Source organism: Polypterus senegalus, chromosome 14, assembly GCF_016835505.1.
Source record: "Polypterus senegalus isolate Bchr_013 chromosome 14, ASM1683550v1, whole genome shotgun sequence".
Lineage (NCBI taxonomy): Eukaryota > Metazoa > Chordata > Cladistia > Polypteriformes > Polypteridae > Polypterus > Polypterus senegalus.
Window position 1 is genome coordinate 72,396,523 of NC_053167.1, and position 18,683 is coordinate 72,415,205.

General features: G+C 38.6%; 1 protein-coding gene across 1 annotated transcript in view; it reads left to right on the forward strand.

The window, feature by feature from the left end:
* The first annotated feature begins 657 nt into the window (after positions 1–657).
* Positions 658–18,683, forward strand: part of tgfbr3 (transforming growth factor, beta receptor III) — a 252,101-nt gene continuing 234,075 nt past the window's right edge. The window contains exon 1 of the mRNA XM_039735891.1: positions 658–917. The gene's annotated coding sequence lies outside the window, so the exon portion shown is untranslated. The remainder of the gene's footprint in view (positions 918–18,683) is intronic.

An 18,683-nucleotide genomic window follows, 5' to 3' on the forward strand; every position in this document is an offset into this window, starting at 1 on the left:
AATAAGCGGGTTTAGAGAATAAAAGAAAGTATGTATTATCAAAATTAAATAAATTAGCAAAGCAATATGTGCACCTTACTGAATATTCGCTGCGCTGCTGCATTGGACATTGCCGACGTGTTGCATTTCCGAAAGTGTATTAAAATGAAATAACGATTGCGCTACTGATCTGACAGTAGCAGCCGGCGCCAATTTGCAGTGTTTACACGTTTAACCGATCAATCGTTGCTATTAAATATTGGGAATGGGTTACAAGAAACGAATCACTTATAGTTTTATTAAGCATCAAAAATGATTTTTTTATTTTGCTCATTACGCTCAGGACCTTAAATTTGGGATATTTTATAAAAAATAGTGTCTTTTTAATTTATTGAAAAAATACATGAATATAGCTTCGTATTTTCAATGGTTAAGTACACAATTCCAAACAAAATGCCTTGCTACTCTACGTAATTAATAGTGCATTTAAAATTTTTAAATTACCTTTTCTTAATGTTTATTAAATACTAGGGAGTCGACCGCATGCTTGTACCCGCCTTTCCTCTTTATAGTATCCAATGACAATAAGGAAAATAAAAGATTGGCAGTTAAAACTCAAATGAGAGGCTAGATGTCTAGATGGAGTCCCGCCCACAACTACTGTAGTGAAAGCGGAGATTACGCGTATAATAATCCAGATAGAAAAAGTTTTTCAGTGTTAGGGTCGTTCTGAAATTACCGCTTACCATTAAACACGATCTTCTTTTGTGGAAAGGTGTTGGTTACGCGAATGCTTTACTGTTTAGTGTCTTTAAAGGAAGGAAAGAGAGAGGCACACGAAAGGATTCCGTTTACTTTACTGCAAAAGAGAGGAGGTACGAAGATTCTTCAAGAAAAGTTTGAAGAGCGCTTTCACTGTCCTGGAGAAAACATCCGAGGTACGTACAGACCTCTTGGAGGAGTTTAACTCTGTTATAGGTCGTGTAATGTAATGCTTCCAGTCTAAATCGACTTTTCAATATCTTCCAACGTACGCATAATAATGCTGGAAGCAGTGATGTCTCTAACCGGAGGGCAGCGGGGACAGATTTGCCTTGGCGAATCGACATGTTTACTTCAGCCTCATGTGCCGTAATCCCTTTACTGTTTTTCTGATCGTTCAGCAGCTGAACGATTTTTTTAATTATATGATTATATATCAGTTTTTGGGACCGTCGATAAACGGTACAGAATCAGTAAGAGTAAGAAGGAGAAAAATGTCTCAACACGATCTTTTCTGCTACCACGCTTTGCACTGTCAAAAGACGGATGTAGTGAAAGTTTCTGCTTTGACACGCTTTCTAAACTTTCCTTTGCTTACGTACATCTAATGTTTGCCATTAAATATGTAAAAACGAACGCGAGGGCTTATTTCAGGCAAAAGCGCAGCTGGGGTAAATAGTGAAGCGGTGAAGTAGTCGACTGCATGCATTTTGTCCACTTTCCTTCGCTCGTCCTCATCTGACAGCTTCAGACATCGTGAAAGAAGAAAAACGCACCATTAGTGAAAAATGTGAGGTAAACAAAGCAATAGCGAGGGTTCTTTCGAGACCTACACTGTCATTACGGATCTGTGTGAGAAGAATACTTAAATTGTTGCGGTATATCTGTTCCCCTCTTGCTTTTGCAGCAGAAGACGTGGTCTGTTTGCTGAGCGGAAAGGTGGATTTAACAGCTGTCAGCGCCTTCTTTTCGGTTATAATCAGAGATTGCAGAAAGAGCGTTATTAAAATTAGCAGCAGTATCACACTTGTCAAAGCAACATCACAAGTTTTATATGGCTGCGGTGTGCTGCAGACACGTGTGTTAATTTCGACAATGGAAGAGTTGCATATTGAGTGCCGATCAGCCTACCTGAGACGGCTTTAAGCATCGATTGCCTTCCTATTTAAGCAAGTTTAGAAACAACGGTGCCGTACTCAACAGTAAAAAATAGTATCTGGTTATATATGTAAGTTTTTCTTTATGCAGCATATCAGGAATAGTAATTATATCATTTAGGTTTTCATCCGAACAAACTGACAAGTTAAGTAACATTTCAAAGTCTAAATGGTAATGCCAATATACTCCTTAAGTGGGTACCCGTGTAGTAACGTGGTGTGTGTGCAAATAATACTTCAATTGTTTTAGGTAACATAAGCGATGGAGTAGAGTTAATGCTGACTTTTCCTCTAGGCGTAAATGTGTGATTTAAATTAGTAACCAATGTTTGCCTTCAGGATGGCATGCTGGCAGAATTCCTGTGTCCGATACATTGCCTGGTTGGGAAGCACAATATGGTGCATCTTGTGCAGGGTTGGATCCTTCTTTGCACCCATTATTGCTGGCATAGTCTTCTAGTCTATGTGCTGGGGGTGGTTAGTAGATATTTTACAAAAAGTGTTATTTCCTAAACATTGGTAGCAATGAGGCATCATTGATAAGTTTTCAGTCAAACACATGCATCCTTTAAAAGTGAATTCTTTTTAGAACCCTAGATGTATTTTTTATGTGTGAAATGTTTAAAATATTGAGTAAAGTATGAAATACTAAACAGTGTGAGATGATAAAGTGAGTAGAGCAGGGGATTTTGCCAAGCTTTGTTTTTGTACTTCTTTTGGCTCACTCACCCATCCATGTCGTGAGTGTTACTGTAAGCAAAATGTCAGAATATTTACTTTTAAAATGATTTATTTATTAATCATCTGTTTTTTTTTTTTCTGGATTGGTGGACCCCAGATACTACATATTCTCATGAATTATTAATTTTAAAAGTATACTTGATAGCCTAATAGATACTAGCTACTTTTCTTTTAAATTAAAGAGGGAGAAACATGCTAACTGTAATAATGAGATGGCACATATTGGTTCTAAAATATGGCTTATGATAACACTCTATAGACGTTAAACAATCATACAGCCATATTTAAAATGTCCTGATTCCAGTTCCTGGTCTCAGGTGGACAGAACATGTCAGACAGCATCCAGTACAAAGCCAAAAGCCAGTCCAGGATGAGGTACCAGTCCATTACAAGCCACACTCACACATACAAGGACAATATAAAGTTTCTAATGAGCGTAGTTGGCGTGCCTTTCATATGACAGCAGAAACCAGATAATACAGAGAAAAAAAGTGCCAAGACCAGGCAAAGATTTGAGCAAAGGCTTCGGAGGTATAAGGTAGCAGAACTAACGATTGTGCCCCTCATCTTACAATATAACACTAGTTATTATTCTGCTGACCTGGCCTATTCAGTGTGATAAGAAATGTTATTTATGTTACAACTTTGACATTTTCTTTCATTAGTGAATTAAATGGGCTGTGGTAAAATATGTAATGACCTTAACAAAGTTATTAGGCTAATCTTTGAAGTGCTTTTGCACATCCATCTTTTTATCGGAATGTTTTGGACTGCAAAGGGTGCTGATGAACATTTCTTTGAAAAGCCCACCTTTTTATGCCTCCTGCTGATGTATCCTGCTGCACACTATGAGTGAAGTTACTGAAAGATCTCTGTTTGTGTTGGGAAAGAAGGGCTTTGGATATGCTCCAAAAACATCTGCAGCACACTTCTTGTACAAATATTTTTCATTCACCGGTCCACTTCGCCTATTTAGAATGCAGATATCTGATCATATCTTCATAACTGTTTGATTGACTGATTGTCTGAATCTTATTATCTGACCATAATGAAATGAAAACTGCTTGAATAAAAATCACATTTAATCATTGCCACTGATATTTCAAGCTTCATTTCAGCTAAAAGACCTTTGACAAACCTCTCCAGAAAATGCGATTTGCTGCTATGAATCGGATAAGTTTTTGATGGTCGCAGTTTTTATTAATCAGGTTGTCTAATACCTGTCCTGTCGTACAAATATGTCCTTCAATGACTTGCAATTTGGCTTTACTTTGCAGTAGATCATATTAAGATACAACACTTAGTTTTTGATGTTGTCATTGTTACATTTAATTGGAAGAATTCTATCAACAGGTAATTGTGACTATGCATTCCATATTTTTATTTTCTCCAAAAAAGAGGCACATCTATGGGGTGGCACAGAGGTTAGCTGCCTCACAGTGCCAGGAGACTGAATGGGCAGGGGTTGAACCCTGGCTTGGGCTCTGTTAGTGTGGAGTTTGTGAGTTTTTTTTGTGTTTGCATGAATGTTAGTTAGGCAACTTTCTAGTTGGGATTCCCATTCTGTGTGAGTGGCTGGGTCCTGCAGTAGGCTTGTGTTCTTGAATAAATCAATGGATGTATGGATTTTAGTTTTTTTTTTTTGTTTTTCATGCCATATATGAGGGTCATTGTCTGAAATTTATAGTTCAAGGATAAGTAACAACCATGTTTCAAACAACACAGTTTTAAAGTGGAACGCTATGTGCACAAGCACATAAATTCAGAGTAGTACAGAGTGCTTGCTTGGAACATTTATGATTAATCATAGTAGAATTTTATATAGCTCCTTGCAATAGTGAACTTCCATCTCAAATTTCATTACATGCTGAATATTTTACTGTATTCATGTGCTGTGGCCACAGGTTGGTAAGTACCCTTCACAGTTGTAGCTCTCGAGTGGGGCAATTTGGAGAAAAAAATGCCACATAAATTAGACAAATTATGAAGTAACAAAGGTATTGTTATTAAAAAGTAAAAAATGAAAAGAGTCATTTCGGACCAGTAGAAGCAGCTTGAAAGCCTTAAGGATATCTTTTTGTTTAAATTACAGAAAGAAAATGCAACAGCTATTGCACAATTACCATTAAAAGTCAAAGACATGTTTGACTCATTGCTAGTGAATGTGAGTGCTAAGGTAGTGAATCTGCAGGAAAGCATAAAAAAGTCATCTCTTGCAAACATTTAGTTTCTAAGCCCTGCGTTTTCCCCAGAGGTGCTAGTAAAATTGACTGACAGCATATTGCTTGATTTATTTCTGTGCCTGCTTGCACTTGCTTAGGGGTGTGTGAAATGCCTTTCTGAGGCATTGCATATCAAATGTAATCCACTTTTTAAATGGTCATTAAGTTCTTGTTGTGAGGGACTGATAGAGATGTGATGATATGTGATTCATTCTGCCTAGCACCCTTAATAAATTTGCTGCCAGGGCAGAAGTGACTATCTGGGCTTTGATTTAGAGTGAACTTTCCACTTCCTCAAAGTGTCTGCTGTGTGTGAGGCTCCCCCTGTCCTCCCATTCGTGCTCATGTTGAGCTCCTGCTTCTTGTCTACTGCACTCTGTAATCAGCGTAGTTTTGGCTGTGATTCCCTACGCTTTATACCACCTTTCAGATGTTTTGATTCATTCTCTCAATTTTACTCTCAGGTTCTGCTGTTTGGAAAAATTCAGTGAATTGTATTTTTTTGTTGCATTGTAATGTAGCTCTGTTTCAACTCCACTGTAATGAAATGCACTGTGCAAAGTAGAGTTCCATCCATCCATCCATTTTCTAACCCACTGAATCCAAATACAGGGTCACGGGGGTCTGCTGGAGCCAATCCCAGCCAACACAGGGCACAAGGCAGGAACCAATCCTGGGCAGGGTGCCAACCCACCACAGGACACACACAAACACACCCACACACCAAGCACACACTAGGGCCAATTTAAAATCGCCAATCCACCTAACCTGCATGTCTTTGGATTGTGGGAGGAAACCGAGCGCCCGGAGGAAACCCACGCAGACACGGGAGAACATGCAAACTCCACGCAGGGAGGACCCGGGAAGCGAACCCGGGTCTCCTAACTGCGAGGCAGCAGCGCTACCACTGTGCCACCGTGCCGCCCAAAGTAGAGTTTGATTAACTAAATTGACTTCTATCAGCAGGCCTGCGCACCTTAATGTGAATTACACTTCCAGGGAAACTGTATTAGGAACTATGGGAACAGGAAATATTAAAGGATGAAAAGAAAATGTAGCATTTAAACACAAACAAGTTGCTTCATTATTTCCAGACCTATACCATGCAGATCTGGACATCAGAACCCAGTTATCCACCCATTATCTGAACCTACATTTTCAAAAATATGATTTCAAGATGGCGCTGCTGCCTCGCAGTAAGGAAACCCGGGTTCGCTTCCCGGGTCCTCCCTGTGTGGAGTTTGCACGTTCTCCCCATGTCTGCGTGGGTTTCCTCCGGGTGCTCCATTTTCCTCCCACAGTCCAAAGACATGTAGGTTAGGTGCATTGGTGATCTTGGTGTGTGGGTGTGTGTGTGTGCCCTGTGGTGAGATGGCGCCCTGCCCGGGATTTGTTCCTGTCTTGTGCCCTGTGCTTCCTGGGATTGGCTCCAGCAGACCCCATTGACCCTGTGTTAGGATATAGCGGGTTGGACAATGACTGACTGATTACAGGATCGTGACGTACGAGACTGGAAACAACCAACATTTATCCATATGACCACACTCACACCCCTTGCCAATTAGTCTGAGGTGCATTTTTTTTGGATATGAGAGGAAAAGGGTTCAATATGCAAATGAAAATTATAAAAAAATGTTTAAATAGCAATGGATGATGTGACAACACCATTTTTAGTACTTTAGACGTATAGCGTTGGATACCTGGGTTTAATTCACTAGTCAGTTGTCTGTGTTGAGTATGCACGTTCTTCCTATATCTGCATTTCTTTTTCTTTTTTAGTTCTACATCTCAAAGAAATCTATTATAGATTAACCAGTGACTCTAAATTGACCCCTGGGGGGGGGGTGTATGTTTGTTTTCTATTTTTCCTTGTCACACAATCCAAGGCTAGTTATGGCCAGTGTGTCCCACACAGGCTGTGCATCCATCACAATGCTGGAACGTAGCAAGCCAACTGAAATTGGGTAGGAGAATTATACATGACTGTGTGCACTCTTGATATACAGTGTAGGTCTCCTTTAAACAATGATATTGTTTTCCTTATCTAGAGATGTACACATTGGGAAAAGTGCAAACGATCAGATTTTGAAATGTATACTGTTTCACTTCCAGCTCTCAGCTCTGCAATTCCCTGACATTTTTTTTCCTACATTTTCCATTGTGTGGTCTGTTTCATTGTACTACTCTTGTGTTGCTCTTTTTTAAAGCTGGGTCTTAATGATATAAACATAAAAAAAAAATGGAAATGCTGTCCAGAGATATTCCAGGAATTAAATATGATTGGCAAGTGGGAGCTGAGGGGGCCCTTTATATTCTTATCACTATTTCGGCACTGCTTAGAGGGGATCCACAAAGTTATAAAATGTACAAAGGGGTCCTGTCCTGCTGAAGGCGTGAGAACCTTGTGTGTTCAACGTCACGGTGGGATCAGCTTTATAATTGAAGTGTGTTTGAAGTGAAATGATTTGCAGTAGATATTTAAACTCTAGCTTAGGTTTTTTTGTTTTCTTTTTAATCATAGCTGAGATACCCAGAAGAAGGTGGCTTGCGAAACAGAGCAGCAGGGATATTTTTTTTCCTTCTTTTGTTTTAAATATGGTTTTTGCAGTGGTTGTGGAACATATGGAACTAATCATTCTGGCTGGGTTCAGTCGCCATGTGGGGCACATTCGAGGAGAGCCTTGCCACAAATGCAAGCCGATGTACCCCCATCATGCTGTGAGAACCCCCATGTTTATCTGGCCCTCTGCCAAGGTAGTTGCTGATTGAGTTAAGAAAGCTGAACGGGGATGGGCTGCTGCTGTGTGCTGGTTGGAGAGAAATCCGGAGGACACACATTTGTTTTTCTTATTGATGTCTGGGCCTGCTGGGAGAAAATAAAAGAATAATCTGTGAGATAGGAAAGTGAATGTCACCTAGCCTCAGGGAGCTGTGGTGATCCACAAGGAATGTGAATGATGTTTATGTTGAGTAAAGTTGTAGCGAGGTGGGTGAGCAAGGCAGTCCGCTTGTGATTATAACTAGTTGGAGACAAATTCATTGTGATAGTGAAAAACAGATTGGTCCATTTTCTTGGCTAGACAAATGATTAGCTGGAAGGGTTTCATAAAATAAAATGAATGTAAAATTAAAATTTGGCGTAATTTGCTTTCTTGTCATAGCATTTTTTTCCTTTAGTTTTTAAGGAAGCGTGCCAAAACAAATGTCTTTGACATCAAAAGCAGGGAGGAGCTGGCTATTCTGAGTGGCATCCTGCTTTGGGATAAAATGTTGAAAGAGGAAAAGGAGAGAGCCAAAAGTGGAGAAAAATGGATTTGAATACTAGTGTAAAGGCCAACCTTCTTGAGCAAATCTGTGGTTTATGGCTTGGAGTCACTTCTCTGTTGGAATTCTTGTATAAATGTGAAAGGCATTCTTAGATAAAATCACAAATTCTTAGCTAAGGTTACTCTGTCCACATTGGCTTGTGGGATGATTGCTGGGATGCTACAAGATTGTTGCTAATGTTTCCTCAATGTCATCTTAAACAAGAATTTCTTGTAGGTCTGCACAAGGACTTTTTCTTTGCAAGGTTGCTGAACTGTGAAAAGTTAGCACAATGTTCTTTCCATCATGTTAGTGGATCTGCATCACTGTGTTTATTGGCCAGTTCTCATGACCAGACAGACTTGTCCACAAAGAGCAAACTAACACAGGGTTATACCGATTGACTGGTTTTAGACATTAAGTTAAATTGCTTTCAAAAGACGGGCAGAAATTAGTATCTGAAATTTAAACAGTTTTCATCTGAACAGAACAGGCAAAATAACTCGGAAACTCAAAGGAAGATCCTAAGTCATTGTCTTGAAATTATGTTAAACAGGAGTTGACTGACTGAAGAAATGTTATTCTCTTGTTAAATGTTTTTTTTTTTTAAACAAGGTTCTGTCAGAGAACCTCGCTTTTCCAATAATGGCAACAGTGACATCCAAATTTGATCAGTGACCCCACAAACTTTGCAACAGAAACCACTTCTTACAGGTGAAGTATTGATCTGTAGTGTCAAATGAATGAAACACCCAATAAACCAAACTATAAATTAAGTACAGTAAAAATATTTTTCTGGATGGAAATAAAAAAATACACAAAAAATGCTGCAATTGACCAAAGAACAATACTCTTGGAACAACAAATTGATGCATAATTTGCATTCATGATGACAGGCAATTTCTATATTGCTCACAATTTGCGTGAGCCAATCATTTTCTTGAATGAGACATATTTTCTGTCTATTTGTCTGTTTGTCTTTTTCTTTCTCTGTCAGTAATATAGACCAGTTAGACCCATCCATCCATCCGTCCATCCATTATCCAACCCGCTATATCCTAACTACAGGGTCACGGGGGTCTGCTGGAGCCAATTCCAGCCAACACAGGGCGCAAGGCAGGGAACAAACCCCGGGCAGGGCGCCAGCCCACCGCAGCCAGTTAGACCCATCCTCATAATTAATACACACTAAAAAAAAAATACAGTTCTATCAAAAAATTGCACTGAGTGTGATTTCACTGTCAAATTTAAGGTTGGTACTCATATTCTTTAAAAGCTGCCTCATAATATTTGGATTCATTATTGATCCTCAGCTGTGATTCAAACAACGCAGTGTGCAAAATAATTGGATAACTGGGGGCGTCCATTAGTACTCTGGTGGCTGAATGGCGATACCTTTCTCTGGTACATTGGAATGTACAATTGGCTGTAAAAACGCAATCATTTAGGATGTGAATATCTTAATTACGCTAATCACATTATAAATGGACACATAATGTGCAACAAAATTCACACCACCCCTGACCATCGTGACATAGTACAGCCACTTTTTATGACACAGTGCACAGGAGGACAGAAGTCACGAAATCACTTGCTGTAGCAGAGCTCGCTTCAACAGCAGCAAAGGTTTAGTGTTGAAATTTAATTGTTTAGAACATCTTAGTTGCACTGTTGTAAAAGTAAAATCAAAATTCATAACCAAAGGACTTTTCTTTTCCTTATTTTGGATTGGAGTTAAGGTAAATGCTAGCCTGCCACAAACCAGCACTGCAGCTCTATTTGGTTAAGAGCATGGAAGACAGAATCATGTCATTTGAAAGGGATCTCCTTCTGAATTTGGTATTTTAGCCTACAGTGGTGTGAAAAACTATTTGCCCCCTTCCTGATTTCTTATTCTTTTGCATGTTTGTCACACAAAATGTTTCTGATCATCAAACACATTTAACCATTAGTCAAATATAACACAAGTAAACACAAAATGCAGTTTTTAAATGATGGTTTTATTATTTAGGGAGAAAAAATCCAAACCTACATGGCCCTGTGTGAAAAAGTAATTGCCCCCTTGTTAAAAAATAACCTAACTGTGGTGTATCACACCTGAGTTCAATTTCCGTAGCCATCCCCAGGCCTGATTACTGCCACACCTGTTTCAATCAAGAAATCACTTAAACAGGAGCTGCCTGACACAGAGAAGTAGACCAAAAGCACCTCAAAAGCTAGACATCATGCCAAGATCCAAAGAAATTCAGGAACAAATGAGAACAGAAGTAATTGAAATCTATCAGTCTGGTAAAGGTTATAAAGCCATTTCTAAAGCTTTGGGACTCCAGCGAACCACAGTGAGAGCCATTATCCACAAATGGCAAAAACATGGAACAGTGGTGAACCTTCCCAGGAGTGGCCGGCCGACCAAAATTACCCCAAGAGAGTGCGACTCATCCGAGAGGTCACAAAAGACCCCAGGACAACGTCTAAAGAACTGCAGGCCTCACTTGCCTCAATTAAGGTCAGTGTTCACGACTCCACCATAAGAAAGAGACTGGGCAAAACGGCCTGCATGGCAGATTTCCAAGACGCAAACCACTGTTAAGCAAAAAGAACATTAGGGCTCATCTCAATTTTGCTAAGAAACATCTCAATGATTGCCAAGACTTTTGGGAAAATACCTTGTGGACTGATGAGACAAAAGTTGAACTTTTGGAAGGCAAATGTCCTGTTACATCTGGCGTAAAAGGAACACAGCATTTCAGAAAAAGAACATCATACCAACAGTAAAATATGGTGGTGGTAGTGTGATGGTCTGGGGTTGTTTTGCTGCTTCAGGACCTGGAAGGCTTGCTGTGATAGATGGAACCATGAATTCTACTGTCTACCAAAAAATCCTGAAAGAGAATGTCTGGCCATTTGTTTGTCAACTCAAGCTGAAGCGATCTTGGGTGCTGCAACAGGACAATGACCCAAAACACACCAGCAAATCCACCTCTGAATGACTGAAGAAAAACAAAATGAAGACTTTGGAGTGGCCTAGGCAAAGTCCTGACCTGAATCCAATTGCGATGCTATGGCATGACCTTAAAAAGGCGGTTCATGCTAGAAAACCCTCAAATAAAGCTGAATTACAACAATTCTGCAAAGATGAGTGGGCCAAAATTCCTCCAGAGCGCTGTAAAAGACTCATTGCAAGTTATCGCAAACGGTTGATTGCAGTTATTGCTGCTAAGGGTGGCCCAACCAGTTATTAGGTTCAGGGGGCAATTACTTTTTCACACAGGGCCATGTAGGTTTGGATTTTTTCTCCCTAAATAATAAAAACCATCATTTAAAAACTGCATTTTGTGTTTACTTGTGTTATATTTGACTAATGGTTAAATGTGTTTGATGATCAGAAACATTTTGTGTGACAAACATGCAAAAGAATAAGAAATCAGGAAGGGGGCAAATAGTTTTTCACACCACTGTATTTGCTTGCCAGCCTAGTGAAAGAGCACTGAGTGAGTAGTCGCGCAATAACCTTTTAAAATTATTTTCACAAACCCTATACATTTTTGTTTTTGAGGATTTCAAGGATTATTTAGGGCACGGGTGTCAAACTCCGGTGCTGGAGCGCCACAGTAGTTCCAGGCTTTCACTCTAACCAGCTTCTTCATTAGTGACCAGTTTTTAAATTTCTTTTGCCTTAGTTTTAATTAACTTGGCTCAGGCCCCTTAGTTGTTTCTTTTTCCTTAATTAGCAGCCAAACAATAATGAGAAACAAAAGCAGCCACCACATGAGTAGCTCACCTGTGCCCCTCACACAATATCTGAAAATTGAAGGTGAAGGTGTCAGTAAGGTTGATCTGCTCAGGTCACCAAAACAGTTTGATGGTGTTCTTCGAAAAAAAACAGAAAAATCAACAGTTTTGGAAATGTCTGCTGTGGCGGAATGAGAGCTGCAACAAGCCATGGAATTAAATAACGGGTTTAATTAACAGCAGGAATTGGCTTCTCATCAAGAAAGTGGTTTGAGTGAAATTGGCTGGAGTTTGAAATCCCAGTTTAGCTGGTCATCTGTCAGCTCGTTTCACATCTCATTTCTGTTTGGCTGTCATTTAATGAAGAAAGGAATACATTCAGAGGACTGAATCCTTAAAAACAGGGCTATTAAAATGAACTGAAAGGAAAAGAAGTTACTTAGCAGTGAAACCTTGTCACTTATTAGAATGAAAACCTGCAGCCCTCCAGGCCTGGAGTTTGACACCCCTGATTTAAGGGCTCCTGGTTATCTTTTGTGATCTGCATATATTTAGCTTCTATGTGGTGTTTGTAACTTGTTCCTGTGTTTCGTGAACAGCCTTCAAAGGCTTATCCCTCTGTGTATGTGAGTGTGCTCAGTTTAACCAAGCTTTGTGCTTTTGTTGCTGGGACATTATTAGGACACAATTAGTATAGAAAATAGATGTATGGATTGAAAAAAATCAGTGTTGTGCTTGTGATTAGGTGTATGAAGGAGGATACTTCTGAATGAATTAGTAATGTCAAAATTGCATGACTCGGAATGACATCATATTATCATGTATGGCCTTTTAGTTATTTGTTGCTTCATTTGAGCAGCAAACAGATATCCATCATTTATTGTTTCATTTTAACATCTGACACTAAGTTCATCAGAAGTGGAAAAATCCATTAGTAATGCTACATTTAAACCACTCCATATTTTTTCAGCTACAGCAAATAGTATAGGTTGTTGTTAGCTTAAACTATGTTAAAAATAATTTTCTATTGTACAGTTTTTAAAAATACTTGTGTGGTTACTCTGGCTATTTATGAAATAGCCAAAGCTAGCCATATTTCTTTCCCAGATCCAACAATGTGTTTTATTTCATACTAAAGTTATAAAAAAAAACAAAAAAAACCCAAAATCAAAACAGAAGTCTCTATTGGGACCATAGCTGTTCTTTCTGATGAAATCTGACAGTGACATTTACTTGACCATTGGCTTTATAAAATTAAAAAATGCATTGTATCAGGAAGACAGATGTTTAAATTCTCTGTTGTTACCTCTAAACAGTGGACATTAATATATTTTATTGTATTAATTATATGGGTTAATTATTATAACAAGTCACAATAGGTTGAGTGAGAACCATTTAATAAAACGGTGAACTGAATACAACTGCAGCATTATGGGTGAGAAGTTAATTTTCTTCAAATATCATTCATTTGCAATCCTAGAACTCTTCTTAATATGAAAAAAAATTCCTTTTTGACTTTCCTTCTTGTAATGGATATACATTTTGTGCAGACCTTTGTCTTTGAACACCTTGGATCTTTATTGAGAGCAATTCTTTGGTGGCAGATATGTTATAATGCAGTTTTTGCTCCTTGTTTGACCCAAAGTCTCTTGCTTTTACACTCATACAGTATAATTGCTTGAGAATAGATGGATATTAACATGTCTGTTTCGGTTGCCTTTTGTAAAGTTGGCTCATTCCTTCCATGTTCACAGGATTTTCCATTGGGAAGCCTTGTTTTCTCTCATGGTCCAGATATATGCCCTTATGCTGAGCACTGGCTGTAAGTTGTCAAGAGTGAGCAAGCATGGTGAATATTCTGAACTGGTACCCCTTCTATGGTAGATGCTTGCCTTTGCTTTAGCTCCATTGCACCAGGACATATCAACTTTAAAATATCCATCCATCCTCTAAACCCACTTGACTCACTTGAAGCCAAACCCTATTCTGGCAGTGTCATAAACGAAGCAGGCACTAACCGGTGCTTCAGATAGTACACTTCGGCACACTCCCACATGTGTGATAAAAAAAAAAAAAATAACAGAATACACTTAATTTGTGTTTGCCCTTAAATTTAGATTTAGAAGATGGGTTGATATTTGTTCTTGAATACATGAGTGTAAATTGGCAAATGGGACTTTATTTCTTTATCTTGCACATGACAGATGTCCAGGAAGACCACAATAAACATGAAATACAGTATAATCACCTGATGGCGAATATTTTTATAAAAGATGGAGAAATGATAAAAAGATGTAATATTGACAGGACATGTTGAATTGTTGCTAATATTACATGTAATTTTGGGGGCATTGCAGTGGTTTGCTTCCCGGGTCCTCCCTGCGTGGAGTTTGCATGTTCTCCCTGTGTCTGCGTGGATTTCCTCTGGGTTTTCTGGTTTCCTTCCACAGTCCAAAAACATGGAGGTTAGGTGCATTGGCGATCCTAAATTGTCCCTAGTGTGTGCTTGGTGTGTGTGTGAGTGTGAGCCCTGCGGTGGGCTGCTGCCCTGCCCGGGATTTGTTCCTGCCTTGCGCACTGTGATGGCTGGGATTGGCCCTGTGTTAGGATTTAGCGGGTTGGATAATGACTGACTGACTGCTTGCACCTGCATTTTTGTTTTAAGAGGAAAACATTTAATTTCAGAGCATTTTGCTCCTAGTCCCTGATTTTTTCAGATACTGTACTGGCCATTCTGTAGAATGACTCTAGCTAGTCAAATGGAATTGGACACAAAGTTCTTAACTATGGCTTCACTTTTCTGTTCAGGAAAAGCCAGTGTTAAATATTTCCTACTTGTGGGAGGCAAATTTCAGAAGGTATCTCTCATATTTATCATGTTTACATTTTGCTGAAGGAAGGGTTGACGCAGATACCATGGGCTTTGACTGGAGCTTTTCAAAAATTAAAGTTAAAAAGGGAGGATATTTACTGGTACAATTTTACATTATTAGGTAATTCACTTCTGAGATGTTTGAAAAATTATTCTACGTGCTGATTCAACCATTATGCAATTCCTGAAACAGAACATGTATCGCAAGAATGCTGAAATCAAAACATAAAAAACACATTCACTCATATGATCAACATTACAAGACATTTTCCCCACAATAAGAAGATAGCCTTGTAATTCTGCTTTCAGGCTTGAAGCTGATAAGAAAAGATCAACAGAACATCAAGAAAATGCGAATGCAGCGGAGTCTATCAAACAGACTTTGATGCTGATCTTCTAAATGAGTTTGTAACAGAATTAGGAGAAAGCTGAAATTTTACACAAATCCCTATGGTGTTAGCTCAGTAAGTGTATATTCACAATTCTGTCTATTGAATTGGAGCCTGTGGCCACGGAAAGCCACATTTTGGCCATTTGGCTTAATATAGATTAAATGAATAGATGTTTGAGATTTTTGAGGCAGAAATATCTATGTCAGATTAGCATCAATAGAAATAAAAAGAAGGAAATTAAACAAGATTTCCTTCCCTGCGGGTGTAAGCCTTTCATCTTTGGTCTGCTTTATTTAAATTGAACAAAAAAGCCCAAGTTGTTGATCCTGCTTGGAATTTACCTAACATCCAGTGTTTGGACATCTCTTAGCAGCATTATCTCAGTTCAATAATGATACTGTCTTTAGATTTCTAGAATACAGAAACCTCAATTGTCTTTATTTTGATTGACTTGAATGTAGCATGAAGTTATCTAACTGTATTGACATGAAACTCAGCTTTGCCATCCCTGGGTGCAGTTTGCTGCCTTTTTAAAGCATTTACCCTTTGACTTTGTAATTGTTGATATTTTTCATTGGTTTTCAGGCAATACCATTTTGTACTCTGTTTATGTCATTTTGTGAAAAGTTTGCATGGCTATGGTCATATTGTTCACAGGTGCAATGTTTGTTGTTCATCAATCGACATTAAGGTTATGTGATGAATAGCAGCATGATTCCGGGTTTATGTAAGATATTGATTTGCAGATTTGGGCATCAAAGCTTTTGAATACACAATAAAATAAATTGCTTTGCTAAGAGATAGTTGGGAGCAGTGTAATTAAGTTGGTATTAGGCATTTACCTCTGGTTTTCAATTCTGTTTTTTTTTTTGGCTTTGACTATGACAATCATTTCAGTCTGACTCTCTTGTGAATCTGACAGTTCTGACAAATGATTTCAGCCTGCTCTGTTCTCATTCACTGATCATTTTCTTTCTGTCAGTTTTCCTCCAGACTCTTCCCCACATGTAAGGTATGGAAGAACATTTCAGACAAAATAAAATAAAATGATATGTGAGCATAAATAATAATGTTTTTTCTTCCTTATTTCTTTATTCATCTATTTAATTATTTCTTTATTTAATTGACTCAATTTAGTGACATAACTTGAAATGCAGCTTCAAATGAACACCTTCATTTAATCTAGTGAGTTCTGTGTTTTGATCTGTGATTTGTAGGTAGAGTTGCGCATTAATCTTAGGCCATCAAGTGCTACACTGATAGGCAGACACCACACATCACATGCAGAGTCTTGTGAGAATGAATTCAATTCTTTTGGAATGAGAGTAGCTGCTCTGTGCAGTAATTCTGGCCAACTTTTTCTTATATGTGTGCATGCCATGGATGCACACAGTCACAACCTTGAGCATGTGCTTTGCTTTTTTTGGGAATGCTATGGCTAGGCATATACAAAATCATTAGAGTCTAGTTACAGACCTTCAGAGCCCCACCTTGTTGACAAGTCAGTCAAATTGCTAGACCCTTCTCTGCAAAGTTTCAACTGTGAGTGTCCCCTCTAATGATGATTCAGCAACCCTTAAACTCTGCCCATGACTAATCACTTTATCACATTTATCACATCACTTTATCCATTTCAGGTGCATCTACCAATAGGACTGGGAATGAGTCGGTAGACATTCCTGGTTGGGACACCTGTTCATTACAGGGCACATTCACATGTGTACACTGGAGCAATTAGAAGTCCTGGGCCAATTTGAAGTGAATCATTAACCAGCATGTCTAAAGGAAAGACACCAGAATTTCTGGAGGAAAAATTAATTTATGAGGACAGAAAGAATGTGCATAGTCCACACAGGGTATACTTGGGCTGGGATTCAGACGTGCAGTTATTAATCTGTGAGGCAGCAGTGCTTACCCCTCCATCATTGTGCACCCCCTGAAATTGAATAATTCGGCATAAGGTGTGAAAATTTGTTTAATTCTCTCAAAAACATTGTTTTTCTAATTAAGAATTCTTGTAAACTATCCTGAGGAGTGAAAACTTATTAAAGCCTTGGTTATGAATTCACAGTACAATCTCTACATCCCTTGCACTTTTGTTATGTTTAATAATTAGAGTAGCAGACCCAGCAAGCAGCGACAAGAGGAAAATTTGTGTCACAAAGGACAAAAGCAGTGAGCATATAATCCTATTGCCTTCTGATCAGCAACAGAGGACCAAGTGACTTAAGAGGAATTTCAGATCAGACCAAGAAAATATTTACTTCCAAAAAAGAGGGAGAGAGATCACAATCACATCTGGTGACTTAGCCTGCTCAGTGGAATGGAACATTCAACCTGCTTTTAAGTCATGTGAACTTTACAGATCTTGCTGGCTCTAGTGAAGGGAAACCTAGTTAATTAGCAACTAACATATCATTTCGTTGAAGTCAGTTAACACTGCATTTTAAATGTCAATAGAGGTTTGTCTTGAATTTCATCTGATAAGAGTAGCTTAGTGTCTGGCGCAAAGAATGAACCACTGAACAAAAGAAGTGATGAAAGTCAAGATTCCTAATATTGCATTATTGCAATTTCATTGTTCCCATTGTGAATTCTTTGGTTTTCTTGTAAAAATATTAAACAACTTTCCAATTTTCCAACTGAGGCCTCATCACACCTTAATAAAACAATTCACCTGTCTTTCCGGTTTCTGAACTTGCTTTGTATATTTTATGGTAAAGGTGAGATGGAGCCTTCCAAGGCAGCACTGAGCATGAGCTGGAAACAAACATACACGTTGGTTTGCCAGTGAGATTGGAAAATAATTCCACACAAATTGAAAATTTATTGCAAAATTAAATATACTGTATAACTTACACATGTCAAAAACACAAAGTTATAAGAGGCAATTAATATTCAAATTTAATGCATCTATGGGGCTGTCATTGGTCTTTGTGGTGTTTGCTTACAGGCATCTGTCTATAAGGCCTTTACAGTCAAAATGTTGATGTTGCCCTTAAAAACCTATTGTTTTCAGTTTTTTTCCCAAATCTGTTGTTCCAATATTTCATTAAGTTGTAACTGGCTCTCTTGTACCTTCTATACTAAAACTGACCTTGCCTTTGTACAATGAACTGTTTCTGTGTTATGAATTGATGCCTGATGATTTATGGGCCTCTTAGTGGTTAAAACACGATTTGGTTCTAGAGAAGTCCTGTGAGTGTGGTATTTGCATGCTTACCTTGTTTCCCATCACAGTTCAAAGACCTGCATTTGCTCTCCCACCTGAGAATTTGTGTGAGTGTGCTGTGTGATATGTTGGCAAAATAGTCAGAGTTGGTTTCTGCCTTGTACATATTGTGGTCAGGATATGTTATAGTTCAATATTACTGCCATGAACTGGCAAAATCAATTCAGAAATGAATGAATTATTTTAGAAACCATGGTCAAGTGACTACTCACGCTACACAATAGAGATGCCAGTTATATATGTGCTTGAACATACAGTAGAGTCTCGCTTATCCTACCTTTGCTTATC